The following is a 20,007-nucleotide window of genomic DNA, read 5'->3' on the forward strand; positions in this document are numbered from 1 at the left end:
TTTCCAGGGTCACCACAATGCCTCGAATAGCAACAACATGAAAAGGAGGGTCACCAAATCCTAGGGCCACTTTAAAGTCTTTACTGTCCATCCTATTTAAAGATTGGCTGTCCTTGGCAGGGCCTTTATAGTGCTCATATGCTGACATTACGATAAAAAGGGGAGGGCAATCTTATGCTAGAGGCACCATAATGCTTACAATGCCCACAGCATACCAAGGAGTGTAATTGTAATGACTACAATGTCCATAATGCGCAACATACAATATTCAAAAATCCAATACACCTTTAGGGCCTGATTACGAGTTTGCCAGAATTCATGCGGGCCGCCATGTCAGCATCCCGCAGGAAGACTGCCAAACCCATAGTTAGAATGCACGCCGGATTACGAGTTAATTGTAGGTGAGCGGTAAGTGCTGCGGCAGTACGCATCTAAGACACATAGGTATGCCTTAGAAATGCACTGCTGTTAGACCGCGCAGCCTGTTCCTGCACGCTATGGAATGCACAATGTTGTAGCATTCAATAGCATGCAGGAACTGGGGGTGCAAATGTACAGGAGGGTACACAATATGATCCCCTGCATGCACCCCCATTCACAGAGGCACAAGGAGGTTCTGCTAGGGCCCCCTTAGTTTCCTCACCGCCACCTTTTTCATGACGTGCTCACCGCCATGAAAAGGAGGGTGGTGAGGAACCTCGGTGGTGCCGCAGCATATTACTTCCTCAGACCACTGCTCCACCTCTGCGGCATCAAGGATGCCCCAGCAGTTGCAGCGCTCCTGTGGCAGTCCAACTGCCTAATCGAAATGCGGTGGGTGAACCACCAGTTTGACGATCCACAGCCACCACCACAGGTTCGGCAGTCCTTTGGACCACCAAACTCGGAATCAGGGCCTTAGTTTTATGCAAGAGCCACCAAAATATCTATAAAACCCACAGTAAGCCAAGGGGTTTTAATCATGGTTCAAAGATTGTCCACAATATACAAAGGATAGTCATCAAATGCTAAGGTTACAATCATGATTAAAATCCCTACCACAATCTTTTGTCACTGTGAATTTAATATACCAGTTTCCTTTTCATCTCCACCTCTCTCTCTCATTCAGTCACCTCTATTTCTTAGTTTCTCATATCTCCCTGTTCCCAGCTTCTCTCTTGCATGAGCTATCTCTCTTTGTTAAGCCTGTCTTTCCTTCTTACTCTGCTAGCAGTCTCTAACTATTGCTTTTGCCATACTTCTCATTCTCTTCTTTTATATGCTTATAATAGCACTCCCCAGTTGTCACTCACAAGACATGTCAGGGCTTAAGTGACCTCCAAAAGAGAGACCATATAGCAGGCAGTGGAGAATACACCATTAGAACACCAACTCACGGAGTTAGTTGCGCTGCCCCAGCCACAATAGAGTCATCACTGAGAGGAGCACATCGGGGCTTTTAGGGGTAGACATGGTATATAAGGTCTAAAGTTCCTAAAGGCAAACTGTCTAGCACCAATAATTGCTGTGACTGTCTTACTTTTTGCCATAGTTCACATTTTTCATTGCTTTACCTTTGTTGCTTCCTCCTTCCTCAGTTCCTTGTCTTTCCTTGATTCCGGAATCTGTTGGTTTCCTCTTACCTATCCTATTCATTGCTTCTCCATCTGTTTCCCTTCTCCTTAGCCCACATCTTGGTGCTGCAGTAGCGTTCCATCCTAGTTCTGTTCTTGTTTTGAACTCCTGATACCCCCTGGAACCACCGTCAGCCTGCTGACTGCTTGCTCCTGTTAAGTCCCAACTTACTTCCTATATATATATATATAGCCCTTTGTCTTATCTTTGTTTTGGCTCTGTCACTGACTTGTGTTCATGCGCTAATAGGTGTAGGCTAGGTCTGCCCTTGCTTCCAATCACAGTGCCATATTTACTTGAATCTGGACTTTCAGCCAACTAAACTACAGGAGTGTGTCTCCCTTTCTACGTCTCATCACCCCATTTACCCAATGTGTCGGTCCTCTACACAAGCCCTGACATATTCCAAAGGGGGTATGTGTACGACAGGAGGGAGGAGGAGGGATTGCTCTTAACATTCTTATTGTCACAGTACTGTGGGTGTGATACCAGTTACCTTGCCACTTTTCTCCTACTTAAGTCTCTCTCATCCATTCCCTCATCGTTGCACTCCTCCTGCCTATCTTGATTTATTTTTCTGTTCCACTGCTCCTTGATGCTTTACTTTTTATTTCCCTATCTTTGTTCCTTTCCCTCTTGACTGATCTATCTACTGTTTCTTTTTGGAGGTTTTGTGTATTTCTTTGATTCTGGTTTGATTCACAATCTTTCTTTCTTTCATTCACCTTTTGCATGTTCTTTATTTCTTCACTCTAGCTTGGATTGTTTGTTCTTTCCATGTCAATCCTCCTCCCTGCTTTCTATTCAATGTTTCTGTCTCCAACAATCTACAAATCCTTCAGTTTTTTCTCATTTTAACCTTTTTGCTCCCTTTCTTCTACATTATATTTCCTTTTTCTTCCTTTGTTTTTCAATTTTGCTGCTTTGTTCAATTTATTCTGTTTAACACTACTTTTCATCTCACATTTCTTTCTCTTTTTAGGTTGCAGCCTACCAGACAGGGCAGCTGTGTGGTATGCAACAAAGATCTTGAGGAGTTTCCGAAATTTGACCTGGGAATGCATCCTGCCTGTTGCTTGCTATTGGCTTTGTACTTTGTAACTCAGATTTTCTTGCTTTGCATTTGCTGGCTTAGGCTCTCCAGGTTCACTTCGTCCCTCCCATGCCAAAAGCGTATTTATCAGTTTCATTTCAAGAACTCCCTTTCTGTAAACAGACCTGCAAATCTTGTTCTTATCTTGCCACATTTGCTCTGCATTCGAAAAAAAGATGTCAAATGCCAAGCTGTCTCTCCCAGAGAGCTCGGTTTTTGCTTTGCTTTAGGCTGACTTCAATCTCCACATGGAGCCGACTGGTGACCCTCCTATGCACCATTTATGGGGCTGTAAAATAACCCTTAAGTAGCACATAATATAACATACGGATGACAGATGCATTATTTTTAGACACAGAGAGGTAAGTGACTTGCCCAGAATCACAGGATGTTGCAGCAATAACGCCATCCCTGATTGTTAAAATATGTTCTGCCTGCTTGGGTTTTAACCTACAAATTACACATACATGTGCTTCTGTAACAAGGTCATTCATTGCTAATTTAAAATCCCCCACACACACCACTCCGTCTCCTGTGCATAGTGTTTGTACCCGCACTTTCCGGGAGTACTTTCTATTCATGCAGCAGGTGCAGCGGCACCAGGACACCGAGGAATTATGGACATATTGAACATAGACTATTGCATCATTTTATATTTTAAACAAGAGAGCCAAGGATTGTATGTTGAGCCCAACTGCATAGAATGTATGCCACATTGTATAAGGAAACATGTAACTATGACAAATGCTACATTGTAATGTAAAATGAATTATTGGTCTCACTGTTCTGTATATCTGATGACGTTCGTACCAATTCTCAATAAAAAATGATTTCTAGTGTCTTTCCATAAGTCAAAATAAATAAATAAAGAGAGCCAAGGAGCCCGTTTCCTTCCTAGCAGTAGAGGCATTGTACACTGTCCACCCCACTGCGCACTTCCCCACATTGTGTAATTGGCTCTGTTGTTAAACGCAAAGTATGCTGCGTTGCTTTAGCAACATCTCCAATGTCTGTGACCATTCTTCACTGCGCAGCCACAGTTACCACCCCACTTCAGCCCCATTCTAATACTGCACTTACTAGACCGTGACGTCCATTCGTACAGCAGGTGCAGTGCACAGTGCCCTACGTACACAAACCCATTCAACCCAGATTATTGCTTTATTTATATTTAGCGCACTCCTATCCCTAGCCTTTACCCCCACATTTCCAGGGTCATATCTTCTGTTAGTACGGCAGGTGAATTGGCTCCAGGACAGTAGGCTCGCTTCTGTGTGCTTTTCATCACTATCCGTACAAGTAGTGATTTTCAGTGCCCTGCTTCTTGTAAACAATCAGAAGCCCATTCATTGTTCTTTAAGCCCCCATGCATCTCTCTCTCTTCATGTTCCACTTTAAAGCTCCATAGCCCCCCTCATGTCTTTTTACCCTTGTCGCCGGCACTGCCTAAACTTACATTGTCTCATCACTCAGAGGCTGCCTGTCTTCCTGGAGTTTACTTTCAGAATTTGTAGAATTCTGCTCTGTACCAATTACACTCTATCCTACATGCCCTTCCAGCCTGTTCTAAAATACAAACTATACTTGATTAAGCATTCTCCTTTACTTACAAACCCACCTAAGCGAAGTATGTTCTTGCCACCTACCAAACAGGCCTCAAAGTCTTCCTTTCCTGTTCCTGCCCTACACAACTACACTTACCGGGCCGTAACTTTAGGATGTCCAGCAGGTGCAGTGCCACCGTACCGCGAAACTAAAACCAATACAGACAAATGCTTTATTTCACTCCTCTCCCAGAAGTACAGCTGCCCATTTGCTGACTTTCACTGCAGCCAATGGCACACTGGCCATGACACTGCACTTCATTATTAACTATGTAGTGGCTGCTGGTATTCTCACCCGAAAACTATAAGGACATATCCTTCTGAAACAACAACAACCCCCATTACTGATCTTCTATGTTGGCTTTCCTGTCCCTGTCCTTTGCATCTGCACTTCCATGGGAGTACTTTCCATTCATGCAGCAGGTGCAGTGAAACCAGGACATGGTGGCTTCAGGGGCCAATTGAACACAAGTTAATGCTTTATTTTAGATTTTAAAAGCACTGGGGCCATCACACACTGTCTACCCCACTGCTCACGTCCCCACATTTTGTACTTGGCTCTGATGTTAAATACAAAGTGTCCTCTTTCACACCTGTACTATAGTAACACCACAATAAAGATAATGGGGTACCCTTGTGTCCCTCAGAACATGGGTGTATGTAATATAGTCTACAATGTGTTCTGTTGGGTGAGGCAATTGCTTAGCAAAAGTTAGAATGTAATCAAAAGGATATAAAGCAAAATCACTTTGTGTGAAGCAAATAATGCGTAGTAATTATGCTGACAATAAATGTAAATTAAACGCACACCACGAAAACCTCTTACTCAATAAACATATATTTTTCTTTATCAGTATTTTTGAGTAATGGTTATTTTAGTAAATGACTGTCACATATATCAATACCAGAGCAAACAATACAGATTGCGTGACTTTTAGTGAGCCATGTGACACAAAGTGCATTGGTGCTCTATACAAAAGAAAAGAAAAACACACAATTTATGGACACATAAACAATACATATTGGTAAGGATCCGTCCTCCTAGTGTATCCGGTTCAGCATTCACCCTTCTGAACCCTTTACTTATAATTATAGGGTGATGAGACTAAGGACATGGACTGATCATAAGCGCCGACGTTTCGACCCCGGGTGTAAGTGTTTAATCAGTATACATCACAGCGGGTCATCATCAGGACAGGTCTATAGCATGCGGACAGCCAAACAAAAATATTTCAAGAGAATTCTTCCAATCCTGGATGGAGTCTTTAATTATGCAGTAAACAAGATTTCGCAAGTCATCTCCTGATAAATCAATGTATCGAAAAATAATAATATGGAGACATTTATTCATGCGGTATTCGAGAGTAAGCAAATCATCAGTAAACAAATCATCTGATGGTGTAAATCAATGTTTCCCAAAGATAGAATGAGAAAGTAATCTCCAGTAATATATTGAGGAAAGACTGTTTGAAAAAATGACGATCGAATTGCTGGGATTTCTTCCAGATTTCATCAATACATTACGAGAGATTACTTTCTCGTTCTATCTTTTGGAAACATTGATGCAGCAGGTGAAGTGCTGCCACAACACCTTTCTCTCTCCAATGTGCTTCTTTTCACCACTGTGACTTGCAAAAAACAACAAACCACAACTGTTGTCCTTCTGGAAGAACATCCCCTCTCAATCTTCCTCTTCCACTTCAAATTTTCACAAACTTCCTTCATGTTCTTTTTGCCCATTAGTTGCCACAGCTTTCAACTACATTTTAACAAAATTTCCACACAGCTTTTGACCCTTGTTGAATTCTGTTCTACACCGATTACACTCCATCCTTTGTGCGTTTCCAGTCCATTCAAGAATACAAGCTTGGCTCTTTCACACACAGTGTTCTCTTCATAAAAAACCAACTACTGAGATATGTTGTTCTTTCCCGTCCCTACCTCACACTACTACACCTACTAGGCTGTGAGTTCATCATCAGGTGTAGTAGCACCGTATCCCAAAAATGCAATACTTTACAAACAAACATTAGCAAACCAACAGCTCATCACTCACATTATAGGGCTGAGACCTATTGGCTGTACCAATGCTTGTTATGCTTTGATTCTCATGTTTCAAAATGTCCTCCTTTCTTGCTTCCTATTTCTTTCCATATTCCTCTTTCTTTACCTCCATGTTTGTCTTCATTTGCTATTTTCTCATCTTCTGAATTTCTTCTTCCTTGCCTCTCCTGATTTTCTATGTACTTTTCAGTTTCTGTATCTTCTGCATTGTTTCTTATTTGCTCCTTCTGTTCCTTTCCTTCTCACAAGTCCCTTGATTCACTTCCATATCACTATTTTGTCTGTTCCCTGTCCATTTCTTTCTCCACTGTTTGTCGTTCCTACCCTTCTCCCTGTCATTTTTATTCTTCACCTAGCCTTTCTTCTTTCTTTGAAATGCTTTAGAATGTTCCTTTCCTTTCTTTTCTTTTGCTCTAGACAGAATTAAATGTGGATTGCGACCAAACTTACTGATTAATGGGGCATGGCGGCAACCCTACTATAACCATTACAGACGGTTCAAAGCATGAGTCTGCACACCTGATTAGAAACACCTTTCAAAAGATCGAGATTTGGACTTCACAGATGTATTTAAGAAGATAAACACAGAAGCAGCAAGGCAGAGTCAAGCATTTTTGAGAGGAAATCTTACAGAGAGTGGGGATTTATGATGGAAGATGATAGGGATAAATAACATTATTCTTACTTTCTGACACAATTTCAACCATAAACCTCTTAGAACCGATTATTTAGCCAAGAACTAAATGGTGAAATTATTAGAAAGTGAATTCAACAAGAACATATTTGCTTAGTTGGAAGGGTGTGATCACATGTAAATCATGTTGGACAGCATTTACAGGTAGAACATTAGGCACAATACCTAGAATGAATTTTCTTCAGTCATACAGCGTGTAGATACCCCCTTCGTTTATAGGTTGTTTGCCCACACTAATGATAGTCTCCTCTCTAAATGGTCCATGGTTTAAAAATATTTAATTAATTAATTAAACATCTCATAGGTGCACTCACTCCGAAATATTAAGTATTATATAAAGTTTTCAAAAAGTAAAAAAAAACACATTTATATGACTGATGGTATATACATTGATGAATGCCAGGGACACTAACTGATCATAAAGTGTCTGCCAATTAATTATACTAGCGTTCAATTGATATTGAAAGCATATGAGAACAAGAAAGGAAATCCTTGAAACAAAATTTGATCACGAAAATTGCTGAAGATCTGCCAGGGAGAGCCTGGGAAAACAACATGTTTTGAAAATGATCCCAACAGAGATTGAAGGAGACCATGATTGAGCATCTTTAGTGTAAGAATGTCAAAATGAGAACCTGGCAATGATCTCCCACAGGGCATGGATATAGAGTTGAAGCATAGCCCTTGCACAGCAAGGCTTTTGATCTTGGCATGTAGAACTGTAGATTCAAATGCTTTGCATAAGTCCGCCACCTAGTGTTGAGCTTGGATGATTACAAGTTGTTTTTGTTCCAAGACGTTTTTCTTCCAGGCACGAGGTTGTGTGACTCCTCCTCTTGGTAATAACTGCGCATGGTCATTGACGCCATCTTTAGATTGCTTTTCTATAGGTAGGTGAAAATGTAATAATGAAAAGTATAGCAAAGTGATGGCCATGCGATAGTATTATGTAAGTATATAAAGTATGTGAACTGTAACCGGCACAGGGTTCTTTTGGAGATGAAGAATGGCGCATGTGAATCTACAGGACTACATGCCAAGAACAGATGCTTACAGAGTAAGTAAAATAATCCGTTCGAGGCATGTGTGCCGAAGATACACATGCTTTGCATAGACTGTAGAGCAGTCCCTCTCTCTAGTTAGTGGTTAACCCGAAGGAGTTGCAGTTGTTTGAAAGAGAGTCCTTAAGATTGCTTGATCAACATTGGCTAGTTGGCGTGCAAAGACATTCACACAATAATGGTTTTTAAATGTGTGTGGAGTGGAGCATGTAGCGGCTTTGTAAATGTCAGCTATGGGAATGCTCCCTAAAAAAACCATAGAAGCTCCTAGTTTTCTAGTGGAATGAGCTTTAGGAGAAACAGGTAAAAGTCTTTTAGCTTTTGTATGGCAAATTTGGATGCATTTAACGATCCATCTTGAAATTCCTGATTTTGAAATGGCCTTTCCCTTACGAGATAGTGAAAAAGGCAAAAAAAAATTGCTTTGTCTTTCTGAATGTTTTAGTTTCGTTGATATAATACATTAGGGCTCTTTTAACATCTAATGTGTGTAATGCTCTCTCAGCAACAGAATCTGGAAGCGGGAAAAACACAGGTAATTCAATGGATTGATTAATATAACAATTGGAAGCTAATTTTGGAAGGAGCTTCGGATTTGTTCTGAGTACCACTTTGTCTCTATGTAGCTGGAAGAAAGGTTCCTCAAGTGTTAATGTCTACATTTCACTGACCCTTCTAAGAGAAGTTATAGCAATTAAAAATGCAAGCTTTCATGATAAGTATTGCAATTGACAGGAGTGGAGAGGTTCGAAGGGAGGGCCCATGACTCGTGTTAATACAATGTTTAAGTTCCATGCTGGTGCAGGAGGAAGCCTGGGAGGAATGGTTCTTTTGAGTCCCTCTATAAAAGCTTTAATTACAGGAATCTTAAATAATGATAAGTGCTGTCTATGCTGCAAAAAGGCTGCAATCACCCCAGATGTAAGCGTACAGTTGTATATGCTAACACTGTTGATTGTGAAAGCAATAAGTAAGTAATGAGTTATCTGCACCCTTGCATTAGGAGGGTTGATGTTCTGTTGTTGACAGTAAACAACAAATCTTCTCCATTTGGCTGCATAACATTGCCTTGTGATAGGTTTACGGGCTCCCTTATATATGGCCGTACATTTTTTAGGCAAGTTTAGATATCCAAATCTTTGTACCTCAAGAGCCAAATTGCAAGGTTCATTTATTTGGGATTGGGGTGTCTTAGTGTCCCTTTGTTTTGTGTGAGATGTTCCGGCTTGAGGTGAAGCTTTTCGTGTGGAACCAAGGGTGTTGAGAACCAGGGCTGGGGAGCCCATGTTGGTGCAATGAGTATCATTGTACAATGTGTTTGCAGTAGTTTCCTGACCACTAATGAAAGAAGTGGGAGAGGCGGAAAAGAGTCCCTGACCAACTGATCCATAGAGAATTGCCCTTGGACTGTTTGTGTGGATCCATGCTTGCAAAGTTTTGGCATTTGCATTTTCTTTGGTTGCAAACAGACTTATTTGTGGAAACCCCCACCTTTGGAAGTATGGTAGAAGGACTTTGTGCTAGAGATCCCATTCACAGACTTGTAGCTGTGTCCTGCTTAGAAGGTCCGCAACTTGGTCGCTTGTCCCCGGGACATGTTGTACTAGGAGATGAATGTTGTGGTGCATTGCTTTCCTCCATATTTTTGTGCTACCCAAGATAATTGGAGAGAGTGCCCACGCCCCTGTTTTTGTATATAATACATAGTTGTCATATTGTCTGTTTGAATTAGGACAACTTTGTGCAATAGGTGAAGTAGGAAGGCTTTCACTGCTAGGTGAACAACTTGCAGCTCTAAGTGATTGATGTGGAGATCCTTTGTTTTTGAATCTCATACTCCTTGTATTGTGAGGTTCTGGAGATGAGCTCCCCAACCTGTAAGAGAAGCATCTGCTGTGAGAATTATCTGTGGAACTGGGTCTTGAAACGGCTGCCCTTTGGATAAACACTGTGAATTGCACCATTGCAGAGAGTGGTGTGTACGGCTGTCTACCAACACTAGATCATGAAGTTGGCCCAGTGATTGTGTCCACTGATGATAGAGACTTTCCTGGAGAGGTCTCATGTGTTGTCTGGCATGTGGGTCTATCAAGACATAGGATGCCATCATGCCTAAAATCCTTAGAAATGTTTTGGCTGGGATATAAGTCCCTGTTTGAGACTGTTGAATTAATTATACTATGTTGTTGATTATGTCTGGATTTGGGCATTCCAGTTCTGAATGTGTTTTGAGCATGGCTCTTAAATGCAGCTGTATGGTACGTGGTTGTAGGTTTGACTTTTGTAGATTGATGGTGAACCCGAATTAATGTAGAAGATTTGGGTTTGCTCAGTAATGTGGTTTCAGAGGTTGAGACTGCTTGCTTTTATTAACCAGTCGTCTAGATATGAAAACACATGCATGTTGTGTCTTCGAAGATGAGCTGTTACCACTGCTAGACAGTTTGCAAATAACCTGGGTGCAGGGTAATCCCAAATGGAATAACTTTGAATTGATAACTGTTGCCCTGAAATTGAAACCTGAGATACTTTCTGTGTGCAGGATGGATGAGTATGTGAAAATATGTATCCTTTAGATCCAGGGTGGTCAGGACATCTCCCCTTTGTAGCAATATAAGAATTTCCTGAAGAGTGACCATGTGGAAGTGTTCTAATATAAGGTAATGGTTTAGTGGTCTGAGATCAAGCATAGGGTTTAAACACCCATCTTTTTGGGGGATAAGGAAGTATAGCGAGTATACCCCTTGATAGAGTACGTACCCAAGATGGGATATTTAGAAGAGCTGTAACTAGTTACAGACAGTAGCCATGTTGGATAATATCCAACATCCATCAATCTGTTGTGATTGAGTTCCAAATTGGTAGAAAATGTTGAAGGCGACCCCGACAGGTGTTAAGAGGTCTTGGGGGAATGGTAAGGAAGTCATTGTTTATTGTTATTGTTTGAGGTACGGATATTGCTTCCCTGACATCTTCCTTTAAAATTGTTATTTATATACTGCCCCAGTGTCAGAGGAGGCGGATCTTGAGAAGATGGATGGAGCGCTGAGACTTTTCAGACACTCACCCCCAGTCACAGATCTGGGTTGAATCAATCATTTCACAGACCACTGCCTGCCCTTAAAAAATGAAAAGAAACGTTTTAATTTATTTTCTTTTAAACGCATCCCATTTACTTTTAAGGAAAACGGATGGCATGTAAAAAGAAAAGTAGCTTTATTTACAAAGCAAACACAGACATGTGATCTCCATGTTATTGTCCATTCCCAATGGGTTGCAAATTGCAACCTGCCTCATGAATATTGATGAGGCATGTCATTTGCGGCCCCATTGAGAATCCCTAATGTGTCTGAGACACATTAGTACATTCCATTTAGCGAGTCTCAAATTGAGACCCCAGAAAGAGAATGGTCATACATCTAGGCCCAGGTGTTGGCAAATTCCACATCATTTTCTTTAATATTTTAAAATATTCTAAAACATTGAATTACTGATTTTTCGATAAAAAGCAAACAATGTACTATTGAATAGATACTCTTAATACGCCTATGCTGGGCAGAAGTTGCTCTTTGGAGGTGCTGAAAGACTTTGCCTCTTCACAAATAACTTGACGTTGAATTGCCTATGTTCATACACAAGAGGTTTAAAAATGTAGTCCACTTCAGTTATTAAATTGTAAACGTGCGCTCTGCTTACTATTCAAAGAAACATGGTCTTAATTTTTCATCCCCAAATATTCAAAGTACGTTCTTGAGGGCAACCATCCCTAAAGAACATACTTCTACAGCCAATGGTGCCATATTACAGGACACTAATCTAAGGAATTAATTTAGTTTTGATAATTTGTAGAACTAGACTGATATTCTAGAAAGTGACCAACTATGGGTTAGATTATGACATACGTGTACAAATATTGTAATGTAATCGAATTTCATAATACACCTTGTATCAAATGTACTGTACGCAGAATAGGATAACGATGCAGTGGATCCTCTGAAAGATTATTTCTATGCAAAGAAGCTGTTGCTTTTATATTTATGTTCACATTTTTGGGTCACAACCAGGTAGTTCCATGGCCCTCTTAATAATTTGGATTAAATGACTGTCATGCTATTTATTTAAAAGCAAACTCTTCTTTCTGACATTTCCAAAATTTCAGATGATGAGAGCATTGAGGCAGGTGAGTAAGTTATTTCACAGGTGGAAGAGTTAAAATGAGAGGAAACAGCCGCCAATGTGCTTATCATAAATTAATGGACCTGCAAACCAGGCTGGCATTCAAAGTGCAAATGATTAGTTGAGGTCTGAAAAACATCAATTTACGTTTTTAAGATGGAAATATCCTCTTCATTTAATGATCTGTCCACTGTGCCTAGAGCTTTGACCTGAATACACTATGTAACATTAAACCAGCACAATTGCATCAGTAATGGTGAGATGTGTAGGGATTTCTAGAAGGTAAATTGGCAGCAGAATGATGCATTCACAGTAAATGACTAGGGTAGCTGTTCCTAGGTTGAATGTGTTAGTTAGAATAGTCTACGTTTGACACCATCAGCACTATGATTGCTTGTGTATTCTCACATTTTAAATAAGAAAAGTAAAAACCACTGTTTTCATTCATCCATGATGATGCCAAAGATTCTAACATTCATGCAGGAGTAGAAAAACGGCCCAATCCGAATGAACACCGCTGATATATGACCACCTGCCAACAATCAACCAACTTAAAGTCCTGTATCAACTTCTGGCAAAGTAAATCGAAGGGAGATCACAGGAGCACCCGTCAAGCTCCGTGACTGAAGATGGGTGTTGCTGAGCAGCTGGCGGGCTCGTTCGGTTTGGCTCGTAAACCCAGAGCGTTTTCGGGCTTTCTGAGGCCAGGATGCCTGTTGCGGGACACCCGCAAGAACGCGACCTATGTGTCTCCCGCATTGCCTCTCCTGATGGGACTTCTCCCCAGTGGGGGGAAGTCAGTGGCGAGTACTGGAGGCTGAGGCTGCGACGCAGACGCCCTGGGAGGAGAAACGCTAAGCGGTCTCACTACAAGCTAACCGGCAGGAAGGAGCCGCCTACTGAAGACTCATTACTATTCTGGCAGCAGGACTGTGGCGGCTGGGAATGCTTTTTGTTGGAATGACCACAGAGGAAGAATATGATGCAGCTCCTGGGTCCTTTTCTGATTGAAGTTGCAGCCTTCTACGAGGTGAGACAAGGAGCAATTTGAGTGAGAAACTTTTATTTTAAATGTGAACTGAATTACAGAATTAGAGAATAGGTTTTGGGACAATACCTTATTCTAGTTTGCTGTTTTTTCTTAAGACTGTGGCATTTTCATATTAGGGCTTCAATATCACCCATTAAGGTCTTCAATATTACCCATGTGACGTCTATATGGAATGAGAAGGGAAGAAGTATTAAGGCTTCCCGTCAGAGATATAAGAACAGGGGCTAGGGCGCGGAAGCGGCCTAACTGGGTTGGGCACGGCTTATGCCTTCCTCTTAAACGTTTCTATACATGGTTTGGTTATAAGGAAACAGGAATAAGATTGAAGGGATAATTCATATGAAAAGAATTTCACCAGACCCTACTGTCAAACTTGTTAAAGACGTTGAGTTCTGGCTGTTCAGCGGAAGCCTACAGAATGATTCATCCAATAAGCCTATAGGTCTACCAGGTCTGAGAGGTGCGGCTATTCAACAGAAGCTCGATATTCAACCAGGTATTAATGCACTCCAGGGATACGAAGATCAATCAGTGATGTGGCTCCCATTAACAACGAAGCCGTCGTGAGATCCAAATAATACCAAGAGGCTTCTCCTTAGCCCAGCCAACCCAGCTTCTCTCTTAACCCTCACCGGCAACACCTGTGTTATTAACAACAGAGGGACTCTGAGCAGATAAACAGTATGTACCTTGCCCGCTCTCTTTGGGATCAAATGTAAAGACCCAGACTAATCTAAAAAGCTTCATTTTATCTAAACGCAATGGAAGCCCCGTGACACAGGATGTGGGGAGTGCCAGGTTCTCGTACACTTCCCCTTTTACCAGGGCAATGGAAGCTGCAACTGCAACACCAGATAAGACCTTATTTCAGGATCCAATCACTCAGCAATCACTCTCATTGCCACTAGACTCAAGGAACTTGACTGCTATAGAAGATTCTATACAAACCCTTTTTCATCAGATTTTAACAGAGTAAAAAAAATATGAAACTCTCCCAAGAAGCTCAGAAAAGGACTGAATCGCAATTGAACTCAATGCAATCTCATGTTCAGCAGCTACATCTCGAGTCTCAAAAGCTGAACAACACATATCTGATCTTGAAGATATCGCCCCTCAACAAGTGGATCAAGTAATTTAATTACAAACCGAACTAGCAAGTCTTTAACTTAAGGTAGATGATGCGAAAAATCGTGCTTGAAGGTGTAATTTATGCATTACAGGGATTCCGGAAGGCTACGAGAAGGGGCAAGCAATGGACAAAGTCATTACGGACCAGGTTACCAAGTATGTTTGCCCGGAAGCCACTGCTCAGATGATTGATCTTACGATCTTACGTGTGCACCCAGTTCCAGCAGTTCAATACCAAAAAGCCCAATATCCGAGAACGATTATTGTGAAGTTTGAATAAGGAAATACATTCTAGCGTGTGCAATCGGTGATAAAGGGTATCAGACAAGCGACAATTTCTCATTTAAAATCTTCTCAGACATGTCTGCCCTTTCTGCAAAGCGCAGAAAGGAATTTAGAGGCATGATAAACATCTTGCAACAAGTAGGGGCTCCTGCGGGTATAGTTCAGCAATCTAAATTGAAGGTCCTTCATAAGGGGAGAGTCCATATATTTCAATTAGTTGAAGAGGCCCAAGAGTTCTTCCATTCTCTACAACATACGGAGGATAGGGGGGACAAATGAATTATAATTTAGTAAAAGCACAACTAGTTGGTGTGGAAACTAGGTGATGTTACCTCCGCATCTCCCTTTGCTGCCTCTTCTTTCTTTTCTTACTTTTTCAAAGATCGCCAGCCACTGGCTCACCACTTTGGGTTCCATGTCACAGCACCCCAATGTAGGGAGGAGGGTGGGGTCACATGGGGTAGGAGGGAGGGCATCAGGGTCACTTGGGGGGAGGGAGGGACCACTCGGGGAGCCCCAGACAGGGAAGGCTCCTATATTGAGGGGGTCCATGGGCGTGGGGAGGAAAGGTTCACAGAGGGTAGTGGGTTAAGGGGGGTTGGGCTCACGGGGTCTGAAAAAATAAAATGTATCAGATTTTTGATAGAGTTGCAAGGAAACAAGATAATTTTCTTTTTTCTTATTCCTACACTTAAATGACAGCTTGACCACTGAAGATTATTTCCTGTAATGTTAATGGCTTTAATAACAGACTGAAGCGGTGCTCAATGTTGGCTTGGTTCAAGTCCCTCCATATAATTGTTTTGCAGAAGACTCATTATAAGGAGGGAGTGTCAAGGGATAAAACCCCCGCCTTTGTCTGACATGAGTTTTATGCTTCCTAAAGTGCGGCCATTAGAAGAGTAGCCATACTAGTGAGTAAAAAGGTACAGGGGGATATTATAATGGTTCAATGAGACAAACGCGCTAAATGGCTCTTTTACAGATGAAGATCTGTAGCAAATTATTTAATTTTATTAGATTATATTGCCCTTTTGAAGACTCATCAGAGACGCTTTAGTCTCTATATGATTTTGCCACTGCTCAAACAGGATATATGATTATTGGGGGGACACAACTTTTGATTCTTCACGACCTCAGAAAACGTTAAAGTAAAGTTAAAGTGTGGGCCATGTATCTGATAGTAGCCATGAAGGTATCAAAGTGCGCAGTGTAGATATATAAGTATGTAGGATGCCGTTGGTTCAGTTATAGGAGTCTGCAGTATTTCATAAGGTCTCAGTAGAGGTGGGAATGGGTGTAACATCAGATAGTGATTAAGCAGGTAAGAGAATTCTATTCTGAAAAATATATAAGATTTCCTATGTGGAAGAAAAGAATGGGACCTCAACTGTTTTGTAGGCCCATTCCGGGGGACAGACTTGATATAAGTGGCTAAAATGTCAGCGTGTGTTGGGGAGCATGGAGGCCATTTATGTTGGAAAAGATAGAAAGAAGATAGGTGTGGGTGTAAGGAGACAAATGTAATGCCATGTTGGAAGGATAAATATCATGCAGGATTGTTATATAAATACTAAGTACGGGGATGTGGGAAATACAAATACAAGAAAACACATAGAAATAAAATAAAAGAGGCGATGGGTGTAGTATGTGTGGATATTTGAGGGTTTAGAAGATATAAAATATGGGCAGATCAATGACATTGGCAGTGTTCAGAGAAAGAACAATGTAGTGTTGATGTAATCGATGATAAGACTTTGTGAAAATCACCGCAATAACATGGTATGATTCTTCAGGCAGACAAAGTATGCCTCATACAAATAACATGAAAATTAACAGGATAAGTCAACTGACATGCTAATGCCCAGATAGGTTTGCTGCCAAAACCAGCCTGCATACAAGAAAATGATGTCAGAAATCACTTCCAACTTGCCACAAAAAACCCAACACCTCCTGTGATACAAAAAAGTCCACTGCAACAACCAGAGACTATGTTGCTGTCTACATCGTTGAACGTGCAAATGTGAAATGAGAAGTGCGCGCCTGGGATTTGTGGAAGTGTCATTGCTGCAAACTGTGCGGCTCCTCTACAGACAGTTAAGGCATTACAAAAGAAATAGCATTCCAGCATTGGTATTCATTATAAAAAAATAAGTATTCCAATCTGATACATATTAAGGTTGTCTGTTGCTAGTCTAATGGGCACTGTGTAAATACATATTTAAACCTGCCTGCAACCTTCTGCCTGTTTATGGTAATAAAGATCTCAGGCACATGCAATGTCATGACGATGCACAGTTGTTGATATGTCCTTGTAAGACAGAACATTGACAGCTAAAGAACAGAACAAAAACATAGGAATGAAGTTACAAGACCTAACAACTACCCACAACATAGCATGACAGAGCAGATCTGTCTGTAACTATTAGGTGCAAGACAACATTCTGAGATGTCAAAAAGCAGGTCACTCTAACTATGCAGTGTAAGAACAATTGTACATGGATAAGGACAACAAAAAAATAAAATATTCCAATGAAATACCGGGAATAATTTGTAAATCAGCATTTTGACCATTCAGATCGTTTTGCTTTAGAGTGGAAGGTCATTTTGGCATCTAACTTTTTTCCAGTCTTAACATAACATTATTGATGTGCAGTAGCGGTCCGTGGAGGGAGTTTGGTGGGGCAGAGAGGCGGGGCGGGGAAATGTAAACACCAGAATATGGTTGAACGGAGGTAAGTACACATTTAAATAAATAAAACGAATTTCGTTGCGCGCCCTGCATCGCATTTTGCGATGCAGCGCGCGCACAGGAATTCATTTTATTTATTTAAATGTGTACTTACCTCCGTTCATCCATATTCCGGTGTTTACATTTCCCCACCCTGCCCCTCCCCCGCTCCGCCTCTCTGCCCCCACCGAACTCCCTCCACGGACCGCTACTATTTTATTTATTTATTTATTTGAAGGTTTTATATAGCGCGAACATGACCCTTGCGGGTATCAGAGCGCTTTACAAGAGAAGTAATTAACAAAGGAGATAATGTACAAGAGAAACATAGTATTTCGAAATAAAGTCTTATGTTCCAGCTGGTTGTTCTAAGAGTCCGCATCAATATTTAAGTACATTTCGACATGAGAAGAAATTTGACTTCTTTTTTTAAATAGACAGTTGACTGTTGATGTGCAATACGTCTTGACAATCGTTGGCTGCACAGTGGTGCTGTTCAGTGAATTGTATAATATATGAAGTGTTTTATGTTAAGCTAATCTTCAAACAATGTATCCCAACTCAAAATGTGTCTCTTTTGATGAAAAACAAACCAAATAGGTATCAACCGCTTTGAAAGGGCAAAATGTGTAGGAGCATTGAGTGAGTAACAGATTGAGTATTACAGCTGTGAAATGAAGTGAGTGGCGTCAAATGATGCATTTACGGATGTGAAGAAATTATTTGTAACTCATTTGAGGCACATTATACATGGGTAGAACCAGCAAGACTGAAAACCCAAAAATCCACTGCATTTCACCTAGATTGCTGAAGTGCATCTATGTGAGTCTGGGCAGCAGCTGATACAAAAGATGGATATACTTTAGCACACATGTTGTCAAGTTAATCTACACTAAAAACTTTCAAAGCAAAACAAAAAGAGCAAAAAAAAAGCGCACTGCCCAAAAAAGGAGACACACCATGTTCAAAATCGATAATAGTCCTGGAGCTTTCAGGCTTCTTATCTATAGCTTGACCACTACATGTAACCCAAGATTCTGCTTACATTTGGAGATTTGCTAGGATCACATTTAGATCAGTACTTCAATGGCGGACATCTGCTGACCAATAACAGTGTCAAGGAGCATCTCCCTTCTTCTGCTTGCAGCCATCACATTAATTATTTTCTTCCCTAGTACCTGTGATATGCTCTTTCCTTTTCTGAAAACATCTCCCAATAGCACAATTGCTCTCCACATTTTCAATCCATTCCTTGCTCCTACCCACAAGACAGTCTTTCTTCACCTTCCAAGTACATGCACGTTCTTCTAATATACAAACGAGGAACAGTGGTGGAGCAATCGCATATCAAGTGCAGAGAAGAGTTAAAAATCTATGTAAAGGTAACAGTATGAAACAACCTTTAATGAACTAAATTGCATGTTTGGTAAGCATTATGCCACAGGTGGATTGCGATATGCAGATCATTTACTAAATGTGTGCATTGTAGAGCTAAGGCTGTGCAAAGTGATGTCTGGTGCTAGGAACCAAATACTTGAGGGTAAGCAAAGTATGGCTGAGTATGACTGAACTTTGATGTGGATGGACATTGAGCATGGATGAGTGTTTCCAAAGCAATGTCTATGGGTTGTAATATGTGGTAGGATACACAGCACATTGACCAGCGTGCAGGAGCTGCCAGAGAGAAAACTATGTGGGGGCGAGAATGTGAGAATTGCTAGAGCATGAGTGAGGATGTGCAGAGAAAGGATGAGAGTATAAAGTGCATTTAGAAGGGTTTAGAGGGTGTTTCCTCTAGTGCAAAGGAAGATGAAGGTTCGCAGTGTTGGATGGAGGGTGTGCAAAGATTGGTGAAGGTTTTTTTATACCATCAGATTGCACTCTCCTTACGGTTGATTCAGGAATATAATTTCTTGAGTCTGATGTTGTATCAATGAGACATCCTGATTTCGGCACTGAGGAGGAAGCTGCTACAATAATCAATGACAGGTGGAAAAGGCTGTTCTGTGTGGCAGAGCCAGGTAATGAAGGAAGAGTGAAGAGGCAGAGGATGAATAGGACAAGATACAACGCAAACTTTTACAACGCATGCCATCACAGCACATTTTTTGAAACTACACACAACGCATTCCATTACAACGCATTCCATTACAACGCATACCATTACAACACATAATACTTTTAGGGTAACAGTAGTGTAAGTGTTGGATAGTGTAGGGGTAAAAATTACTATTCTCACTCCACTGAGTGCGAGAGTAGGGTAACTGTGGATAGTGTAGGAGTAAAAATGACTATTCCCACTCCAGTGAGTGCAACAGTAGGGTAAGTGTTGGATAGTGTAGGGGTAAAAATTACTATTCCCACTCCAGTGAGTGCAACAGTAGGGTAAGTGTTGGATAGTGTAGGGGTAAAAATGACTGTTTCCCATTACTTACCTTATAATGCGTTGTAATGGCATGTGTTGTAATGGCATGTGTTGTAGTGGCATGCGTTGTAGTGGCATGCG

The 20,007-nt window shown here is 41.1% G+C and overlaps 1 protein-coding gene across 1 annotated transcript in view; it reads right to left on the bottom strand.

The window, feature by feature from the left end:
- Nucleotides 1-20,007, bottom strand: part of PREX2 (phosphatidylinositol-3,4,5-trisphosphate dependent Rac exchange factor 2) — a 1,250,200-nt gene that overhangs the window by 406,373 nt on the left and 823,820 nt on the right. The gene's annotated exons all lie outside the window — the stretch shown is intronic.

Source organism: Triturus cristatus, chromosome 5_1, assembly GCF_964204655.1.
Source record: "Triturus cristatus chromosome 5_1, aTriCri1.1, whole genome shotgun sequence".
NCBI lineage: Eukaryota > Metazoa > Chordata > Amphibia > Caudata > Salamandridae > Triturus > Triturus cristatus.